Source organism: Artibeus jamaicensis, unplaced genomic scaffold, assembly GCF_021234435.1.
Source record: "Artibeus jamaicensis isolate MK-2021 breed Jamaican fruit bat unplaced genomic scaffold, CSHL_Jam_final contig_3152, whole genome shotgun sequence".
In the NCBI taxonomy this organism is placed as follows: Eukaryota; Metazoa; Chordata; class Mammalia; order Chiroptera; family Phyllostomidae; genus Artibeus; species Artibeus jamaicensis.
In genome coordinates this window covers 5681138-5692306 of record NW_026521729.1, presented here as the reverse complement: position 1 = coordinate 5692306, position 11169 = coordinate 5681138, and the positions used below count along the sequence as shown (strand labels likewise).

The 11169-nt window shown below is 56.2% G+C and overlaps 1 long non-coding RNA gene across 2 annotated transcripts; it reads right to left on the bottom strand.

Annotated features, from left to right (window-relative positions):
* Positions 1–384: 384 nt before the first annotated feature.
* Positions 385–4107, bottom strand: LOC128627085 (uncharacterized). 2 transcript variants are annotated; one of them, XR_008391184.1, is made up of 4 exons: positions 3997–4107; positions 2572–2805; positions 1579–1771; positions 385–986 (listed from the first exon to the last, which is right to left on the bottom strand). It is a non-coding gene; the product is annotated as an uncharacterized LOC128627085 (long non-coding RNA). The 2 variants fall into 2 exon arrangements; XR_008391185.1 differs by lacking the exon at positions 2572–2805.
* Positions 4108–11169: the final 7062 nt, after the last annotated feature.

The following is an 11169-nucleotide window of genomic DNA, read 5'->3' as shown; positions in this document are numbered from 1 at the left end:
TGCCCTGGGGGCTCCTCCCTCCTGAGCTCATTCAATCCTAACTTCCTCCCACAGGCCCTACCTCCTGATACCCTCACACTGGGAGGTTAGGGCTTCGACACATGGATTTGGTGGGACACAAACATTTAGTCCCTAACAGCTGCCAAACCACAGCCTGCAGGTCCCTGGTGGCCAGCTGTCTGTTCTTACAAATAAAGTTTTATTGGAACACAGCCATGCTCATTCATTTACTTATGGTCTATGTCCAGCTTGCTTCTAAGCTACAAGCAGAGTCGAGTAGCTATGACAGTGATTATAAGGCCTAAAATATTTTTGTCTGGCTCTTTAAAGAAAGTAAATGAACTCCTGGCTTATTTATGATACTTGTTTATTTCTGTATGCATATTATAATTGGCTTAAAAATTTTTTTAAAGACATCATCTCCTCCTCTACATAAAAGATAAAAACAGTGTCTCATTTTACAGGTGAGAACACCTGTCCAAGACCCAAAAAGAGGCAACCTCACTTGTATCAGGTCTCACTGCAGAGAAACCTGGACAGCCAGACATTCGGGCCTGACCTTCGGGCCCCTTACCCAGCGCCACCCTTAGCAGCATCCCGCCGTTACTGCCCATGTGCATGCAGGAAAGGCCGGGAGGTGCCACAGCTTCTCCTCTGTACCAGCGAGGGTGGTAGAGGGCGGCCCTTCTGGCAAGTGGGGCTGGGAGGGTGCCGGGGGCTGCAGACCATGGGTGGAGGAAAGAGCCTGTGACCAGTCAACCCAGAGGCTTGGGGTCCAGGGTCAGGCCGGTCTGGCTCAGTCTCCAGGGTGGGGGTGGGGGGGAAGAGGGGGCGGAAAACGCTGCTCCCACATAGGGCCGCTGGGAAGGACGTGGTGCTTCTGTATGTTCGCTCTCCTTTAAACCAAGTCAGAAACCGCTAAGTTCCCTGGGTCTGGTCCATGTGAGCCTGTCAGGGCGTGGAGATCCGTGGCACGTGACAACACGCTGTGGGGGAAGAGGAGCACATGAATTTGATGGGTCAGGGCTGGGAGCTCAGTGTGTACCCCCCCCCCCCAGTCCTTGGGGTCTGTGGCTGGGGGCATGGGCACAGTGTTCCTCATCTTCCCCCTTTATGGCGAGGACGTCAGGACCCAAGGAGGTCAGGTGTGTTTGGAGCCCATAGGGAGCAGCCTTGTTGCAAAGCCTGAGAGGAGGGGGCAGCTCCCAACGTCCGTTCTAGGAGAGAGAAGCCCAGGAGAAGGTGCAGAAAACATTCAAATAACAAATGCAGGGCACAGGTGTATACTCCCGTCCGCCCTGGGGGTCAGCTCTCACTGCTGCCCATCTGAGGAGGTGCCTCTTCTCCTGCCAGTTAACGGGAGAAAAGCCGGGAGCCGGGGGTGGGGAACTGGGGGTGGGCAGCTGGAAAGGACTTTGGCCCCAGCGGTGGGGGAGGGGAGACAGGAGGAGGCTGGGGCGGAAGTGGCCATAGTTTCAGCTAGAAGGGAAAGAAACAAAATTTTCACTTACAGTCCCGTTATAAAGGTGCCTGTTCTGCTAAGCGAATTTACAATTCTACTCATTGTTTGGAACAAACCTTTTTAAAGAAAATGGCAATTCATTGATCCAGTGCAGGAAGCACAGGCACGTGAACAAATGGTGAGGGCGGTGCTCACACGTGCAAAACAAGGACCGCAGTTCGGGATGTGCTGTTGTAGACAGATGCTTCCAGAACAGGCCAGAGAGAAGGAGCAAGTTCGTAGGTCTGTTGGTGTTCTCAAGGTGTCTGTCTGGTAGAACAAATTTCAGATTCCTCAGTGTGGTTCCCCGCACAATGAAATTCAACCAGTCCCCAACGAATTGGTTTTTTTCTTGGCATAAAAGACCCCGGAGAGTATCTTAGCCCCCAGAAGCGTCGCGTCACGTTAAGAACTGACTTGACGTATGTGCGGTTTCCCAGCCCCGCCTCCCCGTTCGTTTGGAGCACACGGCTCCTCCCCAGCGGGGAGAGAACAGATGTGCGCTGTTACATATCTTTCTGGAAACCTGCTCCCGAGCCCGAGTCATAACTCTCCGTAACAACCCATTCCTGCAGTTCAGAGATCTTTTATAAGCCTATTTTAGGCATTCGATTATTGCCTGACTAATAACAGGGGCTCGTGATGTGGGGGAAGAGACTGCAGGCTATGGTGCAGTCGTAGCGTGTAATTGCTCTGTGGCTGCCAGTGAGGATCCCTGGTTTCTGGGGCAGGAGAGCCTCTTAGGTGCGAGGAGCTATTTTTTCGTGTAATAATAATCGGGCTGCGAGGAACCCAGCAGGGAAACCCACCCAGAGAGCAAACTCACTCCAAAATATATTTTAAAAAGAAAGGGCGAAAGAGAACATAAAGAACCCTTGGGGGAATCTTCCACTGCCTGGAGGAAGGCACATTCAGCCAGAACCCCAGAGGACCCTTGGACCAGCTGAGTGTTCAGGGGTGGGGGCCCGTGGCCTGGGTGGTAGGCAGAGGGCTGCCCAACGGTACACACACAATCCCTTTGAACGAAGCGGTGAGCTGTGGGTCTGGATGCCCCGGGAGTGGTCAGAGACCTTCACTGTCCCTCCAACTCCAGCTCGCTCCCCTGGGTGGGAGAACTCGGCGCGGCACATTCCGAGCTGCCCGAGTCCCCTGCTCCAGTTCCCATAGCCATGAACTTGCTCATGCTCATGTGCTGTGCTGGCTTCGGCTGCTTCCTGGTCCCACAGGTCTGTGCCCCACAGGCTGCCTGGAGTCCTCTCCCAGACAAATGACTTGCACTTGAAACTTCGTCTCAGGGTCTGCTTCTAGGGGACCCAAACAGACAGAGCGAAGGGCCATATTGCCCTTATAAGACAGATGTTTTTCTCTGCCCCCCCCTTTTTTGCTTTATTTTCTCTGCCTTCCTCCCTCCCCGGTGTCTCTGCCCCCTGTTACAAACACTGTATAACTCCTGTGGACCAGGGCTGAGCTAGGGCTGGGCTGTAGCAAAGCTGGGGCAGGGTCCCTGCCTTCCCCTCTGAGAGGGACAGGGGAGGCGGCAGGTGACCACACCATGGCGGGGGTCAGGGCTTGCTGGTTGGAAGTTCAGGGCAGATCTGCAACCTTCTGGAGAAAGCAGAGGGCGAAGCTCACCTCAGCCCCCAGTGCCCACCACCCTGGAGCCTCAGCCTCAGCGGCAACTTCCCCACCACTCCCCTCCCCACCGACCCGAGGGCTAGCGAGTTCCCCGCACCTGGGCCTTGGTGCAGGCAAAGGACAATTCTGGAAGGAGATGTGATACTAATGGAATTTCAGGCTACACAGTGGCCACGGAAAAAGTCTTGGGTCACAGAGCAATGGATTTGTTTCAGAAAATAATGCAGAGGAAAGCAAGTGACCTGTGATATTTCTCTTTAGGGAAAGAAGCAATGTCTATTGAATGGAATGTTTTTTTATGTCCTAAGCTTGTGACAACCAACAGGCTGTATACATCTAGCAGCTCTTACACCTGTTCAGTGCTTGAAAGTATTTGAGTCAGTATTTCTGTTTTAGGGATGTGAAAGTCTGAATGTCCAGTCTCTTGAGAAATTGGAAGCTCAGCCACATGCAGACTGCATCCTTCCCTAGCACCGCTGGCTCGGACGGAGTAGAGGCCAGCCATCAGACTGGCCTTGTGGTCTCCCTTTGCCGCACTCCCCACCGCTCCCTATTACCTGACACTCCTCAACATGCTCCCGTGTTTCACTCACTGACCTCGTCAAATCCTCATTATCACTTGTTAGATGTTGCTATGGACTAAATTGTGGCATCTCCTTCCTCCCCAAAACTCGTAGGTGGAAGCCCTGACCCCAAAGTCACTGTATTTAGATACAGAGACCACAAGGAGGTAATTAAGGGTAGATGCGGACCATTGGTGGCCTTGTAAGAAGAAGACCAAAGAAATGGCCCATTGTGAGTGCACAGTGAGATGGCAGCTACCTATAAGCCGAGAGAAGAGGCCTCGGAATGAAACCCACCTTAATGCACCTTGGCCTTGAACTTCCAGCCGGCAGGACTGTGTGAAAAGACGTTTCCCTTGGTTAGGCTGCCCAGCCGGTGGCCTAGTGTTGGGCAGCCCCAGCACACTGGTGCCGAGGGGAGGGCTGTGTGGACCTGGCCGCTGGGGAAGCCGAGGCCGGGCATAGACTGACTTGCGCAAGTAGGAGCAGCAGCGCTGGGGTCACAGTCCAGGGTTCCTAGACTCTAAGCAAAATGGCCTCTGAAGGGTTAGAACCCAGCGAGCAGCAGGACTTCTTTGGGGCTCAGTGTCCCCGAGCGACCATGGCCCGTCCTCTGGCCTTTCCCAGCCCACCCCCGCCTCCCGGGCTTGCTGTCCTGCAGGGCCTTGCCACTCCAGCCTCCTCACCACGGGCTTCTGGGGCTGCCTGTCCTGGGGGACCTGAGCCTCTTCTCCAGCCATTGCCTTTGTAACTGTCACCAAGGTGGCTTAGACACCACCTCCTCCAGGAGGCCTACCAGGTCCCTCTGATGGGACAGCTCATCCCTCACCTCCTGAGCAGCACTTTGTGGGCTGGGCCTGTCCTGTTTGCCACCCCCCGCCTCCTCCCCCTGCCCACCAACCCACAGGTACCAGATATGAGAGATCAGGGCAAGAATCTGCCTTCCTGAGGGAGGGCCAGCTCTCGGTCACTCCAGGATAGTCAAGGTCAGATAGGGCGATGCAGGGCGGGTCTGTCAATGGGAGAAGTCGGCCCAGCACAGAGCTAGGGGTGTGAGGGGCCTGCGGAGGCCTGGAGTTCGAGCCCGTCCCCAGCCCGCAGCTGCTCCCCAACCCTGCCGCCTGCTGCCGTGAGGACATGAGCACGGTGCCCAAGTCCCTTCAGTACGGGCCAGAAATTCCGACCGTCATGTTTCTGATGTTTGAAGGTTGGCCGCGATTTCACCTTGTGTAGGCTCTGCACAGATCAAATGGTATCTGTCTGGGTCCTCGTTCCAGGCGGTCACGGCTTTGGGGTCCGGTCTTGCCCCGAGGTTGTGCCCAGGCTGGTTCTTGGTGGCCAGGAGGCCTGTGGTGTGGACAAGGTGGTGGGCTGTGTGGGGCAGCCGGTGGCCAGGTCCCAGTCTGCTCCGGGGAGGCCAGCCTCCGTAAACGGTGTCTGTCCCTGTTAAAGCCCGCTCAGCCAGGCAGCTCTGAAAGGCTGACGTAGCCGTATTTACAAAGCTGCCCACTTGGCTGTGACTGCCGATAACGTCACCGCAGCCAATAATCTGTTGTAAGATAATAATATCAACCATGAAAAAATGCTTTATGTAGAAAGACGTTCATCACAGCATCCTTTTTAGCAGTGAAAGCTGAAATAACCAAAACGTCCGACCATAGGGGATGTTATCATTAAGAGTGATAATATATCTCCCACTTATTGAGTGAATGTCCTCTATTTACGCACACTAAACACATAAGATACCATTTAGTGCTCGTGACAGTGTAACCACCCCATTTAAAAGATGTTACAATCCCCATTTAAAGATGGGTCACAGGCACAGATGAGTAGCTGGTGGTGGCTCTTGAGTGTGCAGGAAGCGGGGACTAGTCTGTCCCGATCGCATTCTCTCCAGGAGATGCCTTTTGGTGGTTGTAAAGACCCTGATGGTCAGCTGTACGCAGAACATGACCAAAACTTCAGTGGGCAGAGCCGAGCTTGGCAGGAGGAAGCCCACTGTGGGCACCGGTTTGGTGCGTGTGCCCTTCCACCAGCCGATGGCTCGAGTGAACTGCCCTCAACCGAGAGACCAAAGCCAGGTGTGGGCAGGGTTCGAGGAGCCGGCTGGGGTGCGCTGCACTCCCCTCCCCCAGAGATTTGCCCTTTGTCACCCCTCAGGATGCAGGGAAGGGGAGAGGGGGTCGTGTGTCTGGAGCCCAGTGGGGTCTAGAGCTGCAGCCGGGGCCACATGCCCGGAGCTGCCACCGGGAAGGGACAGGGCTCCTAGTGGAGCAGTAAAGGGTGGGGGGCCTGGGGAAGAAACACCCCAAGTTCTCTCTCTTCCCGCCTACCCGTCTATAAAATAAACGGGAGACACCCCACTGAGCCACCCTCCATGATGAGGGGGGGTGCAGGGCTACAGGGTACACGGCCACTGTGGAAAGATAAAGCTCAGCCTGTCATTAAAGGGGTGCTAAGATTCCCTGTTTCACCTGTAATTTCACGAGGACCTGAGGACCAGGGCTCCCCACGACCCCACAGTCCTCTTTCAGCTGCACAGTTCTTCCCATCCTCCTCAGAACGTTTTCTCTTCTGCAGGCTGAGGACGCGTGGGGTCCCTGCCCTTGGGGTAACTGGGAGACCTTGGCTGACTTTCCCTTACGGTCCCAGATGTGTGAACAGTGACAGTACCCTCCTTGATTTTTTTAATGTAAAAACTTGGGCTAGGCAAGGGGTGGGTAGATGGCACAGATTCAAATCTCTTCTATTTCTGGAACTCTGAAACTCTACATTTCTCTACCTTAGGATCCCTGGCTTTTATAAATAACATCAGCAACATTATTCATCCTTCTGTACAACCATCTAAATACTGCCTGTCCATCTATCCATCCATCTACTCACCTAGCCGTTTCTCATTTATCTGTTCATCATCCATCCATTATCATTCCATCCATCCATCCATCCATCCATCCATTATCCATCCATCCACCATCCATCCATCCACCATCCATCCATCCATCCACCATCCATCCACCATCCATCCATCCATCCATCCATCCACCATCCATCCACCATCCATCCATCCATCCACCATCCATCCACCATCCATCCATCCATCCATCCACCATCCATCCATCCACCATCCATCTATCCATGTACATACCCATGTAGACATCATCATGTACCTACATATCTACGGGTCCCGTGCCAGGCTCTGTGCGCGCAGCAAGCAGTCCTGTCCTCCAAAAGTTTCTCGTCTAGCGGAGAAACTACAAACCTCTCAATAAGGGTCAAAGGCGATTCAAAAGCGGGACATAAGTAACTAAGCAGTAGGTGGCCCACACAGGAAGGACTGAGGGGGAGTGAGACACTGGACACTGCCAGGGAGGAGGCTGGTTTCTCAGGGAAACAGGGCCTGGCCAGATCCCTGGAGAAGTCTCGGCCTGACCCTGAGCTCCTGAGTTCAAGGACATCTCGTGGACCGGTGCAGAAGGCTGGCCCGTGGAGGGCGTGTTCCTGGGTCAGACTCGGCGCCCTCTCTGGCCAAGACCTCTGTTCAGACTTTATCCTGGGCACCTGCCTCTGGTCCACTGACCAGCCCCCGGCGCTGCAAACACCCTCGAAACCCCCCTGGCACACAAGGAGTGGGAGATGGGGACTTGAAGGTGCAGAAGGCCCATCTGGCTCAGACCACTTCCTCATTAGTACCTATCGCCCCTGTAAAGCGTGCCAGCTGAGAGGTGCTCGGGAGAAGGAGCCCCACACGTCGAGGGCCGAGCCCCGCTCTGCCAGGCGAATGTGCTTTCTGTGTTCCTGGCTGGGCCATAAATAACCCGGCCACCTCTAATTTGGCCTCCGATACCCTGACCGGCCGTGATTTATTCACAGACCAAAACAGGCATCTCTAATTTGCTAACCAATCGCTGCAATTCTGGCCTCGCCAACCAATAATTCTGCCATCTCTAATTTGCCAATAAATAATTCTGCAGCCTCAAATTTACTAACCAATAATGTGACCAATTTGCTGACCAATGGTTGTGTCAAGGCATAATGGCGCCCCTAGCAGATGGTAATTTGCTAAGCAATATTCGGACCTTTCCCCCCTTAGCAATAAAGAACCTTCGTGATCTTCGAATTCCCAGCCCATTGCCGTGTGTAGGAGGACGCTGCAGGCGGCTGGGTCGCCAGGGCCCCTTCCCCAAAGCTTGTGCCCACCTGCACATCCCCTTCCAGCTCCTACAGTCACAGATAGTGTCTTGGAAAGTAAGAGATGTCCCAGCTGGCTGCTCATTTTGCAGCCAAAGGTAGCAAGACTCAGAGAGAGAAAGCAACTTGCACAAGGTCACACAGCAAGGCAGCAGCAGAAATGGGACGAGAACACAGGTCTCTGCACTGCCAGGCCGGTTCCCAGGCTTCCCCGTCCCTCCTCAGGGTATTCGAGCCAAGGAGCAGGTTCGCTTGGGCTAGGCCGGCTCCCAGGGGACATTGGTTTGGCCTCAGCCGAGCTCCCCTGGTGCCAGGGACCGGGGAAGCTGGCCTTGCCGACCCCGCCACCTGGGGGGTCTGAGAGCGGGACGGGAAGGAGGAGTCACTGTGCCACCCAGAGGACTTGGCCCAGTTTTAGTCCCAGGAGATGCTGGCCGTCAGCAGAAACCAAGAGCCAAACCTCACATTCCCTACAGAGCTGGCACCCGCCTTGCCCAGGATGAGTAAGAACAAAAGTTCAGCCAGGAGGGCAGCGACCCCACCCCCAGGAAGTCCCAGGGCCCTGGGCGCATGGCCCGTGGAAGTCCCCGCACAAGAAGTTTAGCTGCACCTGGGGCTGAGGTGGGCCACTTGGAGGCGCCCCCAACGAGGTCTGGTGAGTCCAAGCTGGGCCCTCCCAAGTCTGTGTGCTGCTCAGAAAGAGCACCCTAACTGGTGCCCTGCCACCCTCACTGGAAAGAGTCTATTTGGCTCTTTTTTTTTAATGCTCATGGCTCTTTTCAGAAATCTAAACCAACACTGCTTTGAGAATGAGGGAGAGTTCCTTTTAATGCCCCCCCCCCCCCCCGCAGCCTGCCATGAGTGTCAACTGGGCGGCCCTGTGTGACTTTGTCTGGACTGGCGCACGGCTGGGGATGGGAGTGGGTGGGTCCGGGGTCCACACTGGGAAATGGAGGCTCCTCTCCCTAAGAGACACCTCGTCTGCAGTCCTGCTGTCCCCAGGACCAAGTCCCCAAGCCTGGGCCAGTGAGTTGAACGGGCCCCGGGGAAGCAGGGATGAAAAAAAGGTGGCGGAGGTTGGAGGAGGTGTGGGGTTGGCACAGAATCTCCTGGCCACCGAGGACAGTCTTGGGACAGGTCTCATTTTGCTCTCTTAACTATGGGCACCCCATTCTCTCTGCCTCCTCAGGGACCAGGGCAGGAACGAAGGGACAGACGGGAGCAGCTAGGCTCCCGTGAGACCCGAGGGAGCTGCAGGGTGGGTCAGTGGATTTCAGTGCATTCTAGAAAGGGGGACGCAGGAAGTTATACCCATTGCACGTAACCACATCCTGTCTTCCTGGGCTGGACTGGGAAAACTGAGGAGCAGATGGGGGTTTTCTCCTGGCCTAGTGACCACTCTTGGCTCAGCTGTCCCCTCTTTTGGGCAGAGTGGGTTGGCTGCCCGTTTCGTTTTCCCTCATCATGGCCTTCAGCTCCTTTCAAAGTGCTCGAGAGCTCATTGCCCCCCGTCCCTGGTGGGGCCAGGCCCCGGGACCTGCTCCTTGTTTTGTCTGTTGTCACATCTTGTCACATCACTGGGACTTGGTTTGTGCTGGTCTCAGCGTCGTCAGGGAAGGCGTCAAAGCCTCGGATGGTGAATGACCTCTGTCCAGCTTGGGGTCCCAGGTCTCTGTTCGGGAAGTTCTCTAACCTGAGGTTCCTTCTGCTCAAAGCAAAGCCCAGGACAAAGGGTTACATTCAAGCTGTTCAGTAGGTGCAACCAGCCTCACCCCCAGTAAAGGGAAGTCCGTTAGGGAAAGAGGCCAGCGCACAGGCACGCAGGACGGGAGGTGAGGAAGAGGGAAGGCCAGGCGGTCAGGGCTGCGGTGCTCATGGTGCTGGCCACCAGCGAGGGTGATGGAGCTGGACCGCCTGGGACCTTCCCAGGAGCCTCAGGACATACATGTCAGAACCGCCACCCGGAGGATGAAAGGGGAACGATGGGCCGTTCGTTTCTAGCCCCGTTGGTCCAGGGGCTCCCTTGTGCGCGCGTGCGCACCACAGTCCTGGCGGGATGGTGTCAGAGGAGATCCGGCAGGAAGGGAGGCGCAGGGGTGAGGCCTGTTGGGGCACCTGCAGGAAGGCACTGCAGCTGCGTGCTCGGCTGTGGCTGGAGCGGGAGGTGAGGCGGAGAGGTTCGGAGTGGGGCGCAAGACGAGTCTGGCCCACGGGCCTTCCCTGTTCTAATGAAGGGCTGGATTCAGGGAGCACCTGCAGGCCCAGAAAGGAAGGTAAGTCTGCTGGCAGCCTCCTGCAGGGCCAGGCTTGGAGGGCAGGGGTGCAGGGAGCTCCCTGGTAGGCGGGATGGGTGTAACTACGTGCCTCACCTGCTGTCATGGTTCCTGCCAGCCCCCGACTTTCCCACGCTTCCCAGGGACACGTCCCACCCTATGGGGACCCTCCGGCCCTCCCCACCCACCCAGGCCCCCCTGCCCTCAGCTCCTGGGTCCTGGCAATGAGGCTGCACTCGGTGCTGCCGGAGCAGCCCCACTCAGGACCAGCTGCTGGAAAAACACAGGAGTTCGGGGCTCCGAGTAGAGTTGCATCATTGGTTCTCCCCTCTGTGCGGCCTCTCGGCACCCACCTGGGAGAGCAAGAGCCTCCCAGGTCCCTGTGTGCTACCGTGGGTCTGTCTTTGCAGCCACCCTACCCCAGCGGGGCTTCCCGGCCTTGTCCTAGTCCTCACAGAGGTTCCCTGCAGGGTGCTCTGCCCTGGCCCTGGAAGCATCCAGGGGCGAGTTAGACTCTGGGGCGGGCCCAGTGGCCCGGGCTGTGATGGGCCCTCCCGGTGATTCCGGTGCTTGCCGAAGTCTGGAGACTGCCATTCTAAACCTGTGGTGTCCTGCGGTCACTCCCTCCATGTGAGCGTGCATGTCAGCCTGGCAGGGCCTCCCCCTTGCCCGCCAGGCTGCAGAAGCAGGGGCACGTTCAAAAGTGCGGTCTGCTCGGTGGGGAGGCCAGTGGGAAACGCCGTCCAGTCCTTGCAGCAAATATGACTGTGACCTCCGGTCACCTCCAAAGATTGCCGCCGGCCCCTCACCCACCCCACCCCACCCTGTCTCCTGGGGGTGAGAGTAGGAATGATGGGAAAACTAACGGTAGTTACCATTATCACTGGACCCTCCATATGTGTTTAATGCTCTGTCGCCTTTTATTCCCACACGAGGCAGCCCTGTGACATTTGCCTGTTGTTACACCCTCTTCAAAGAAAAGGAGGGAAAGGTACAAGGCCCCACAGCC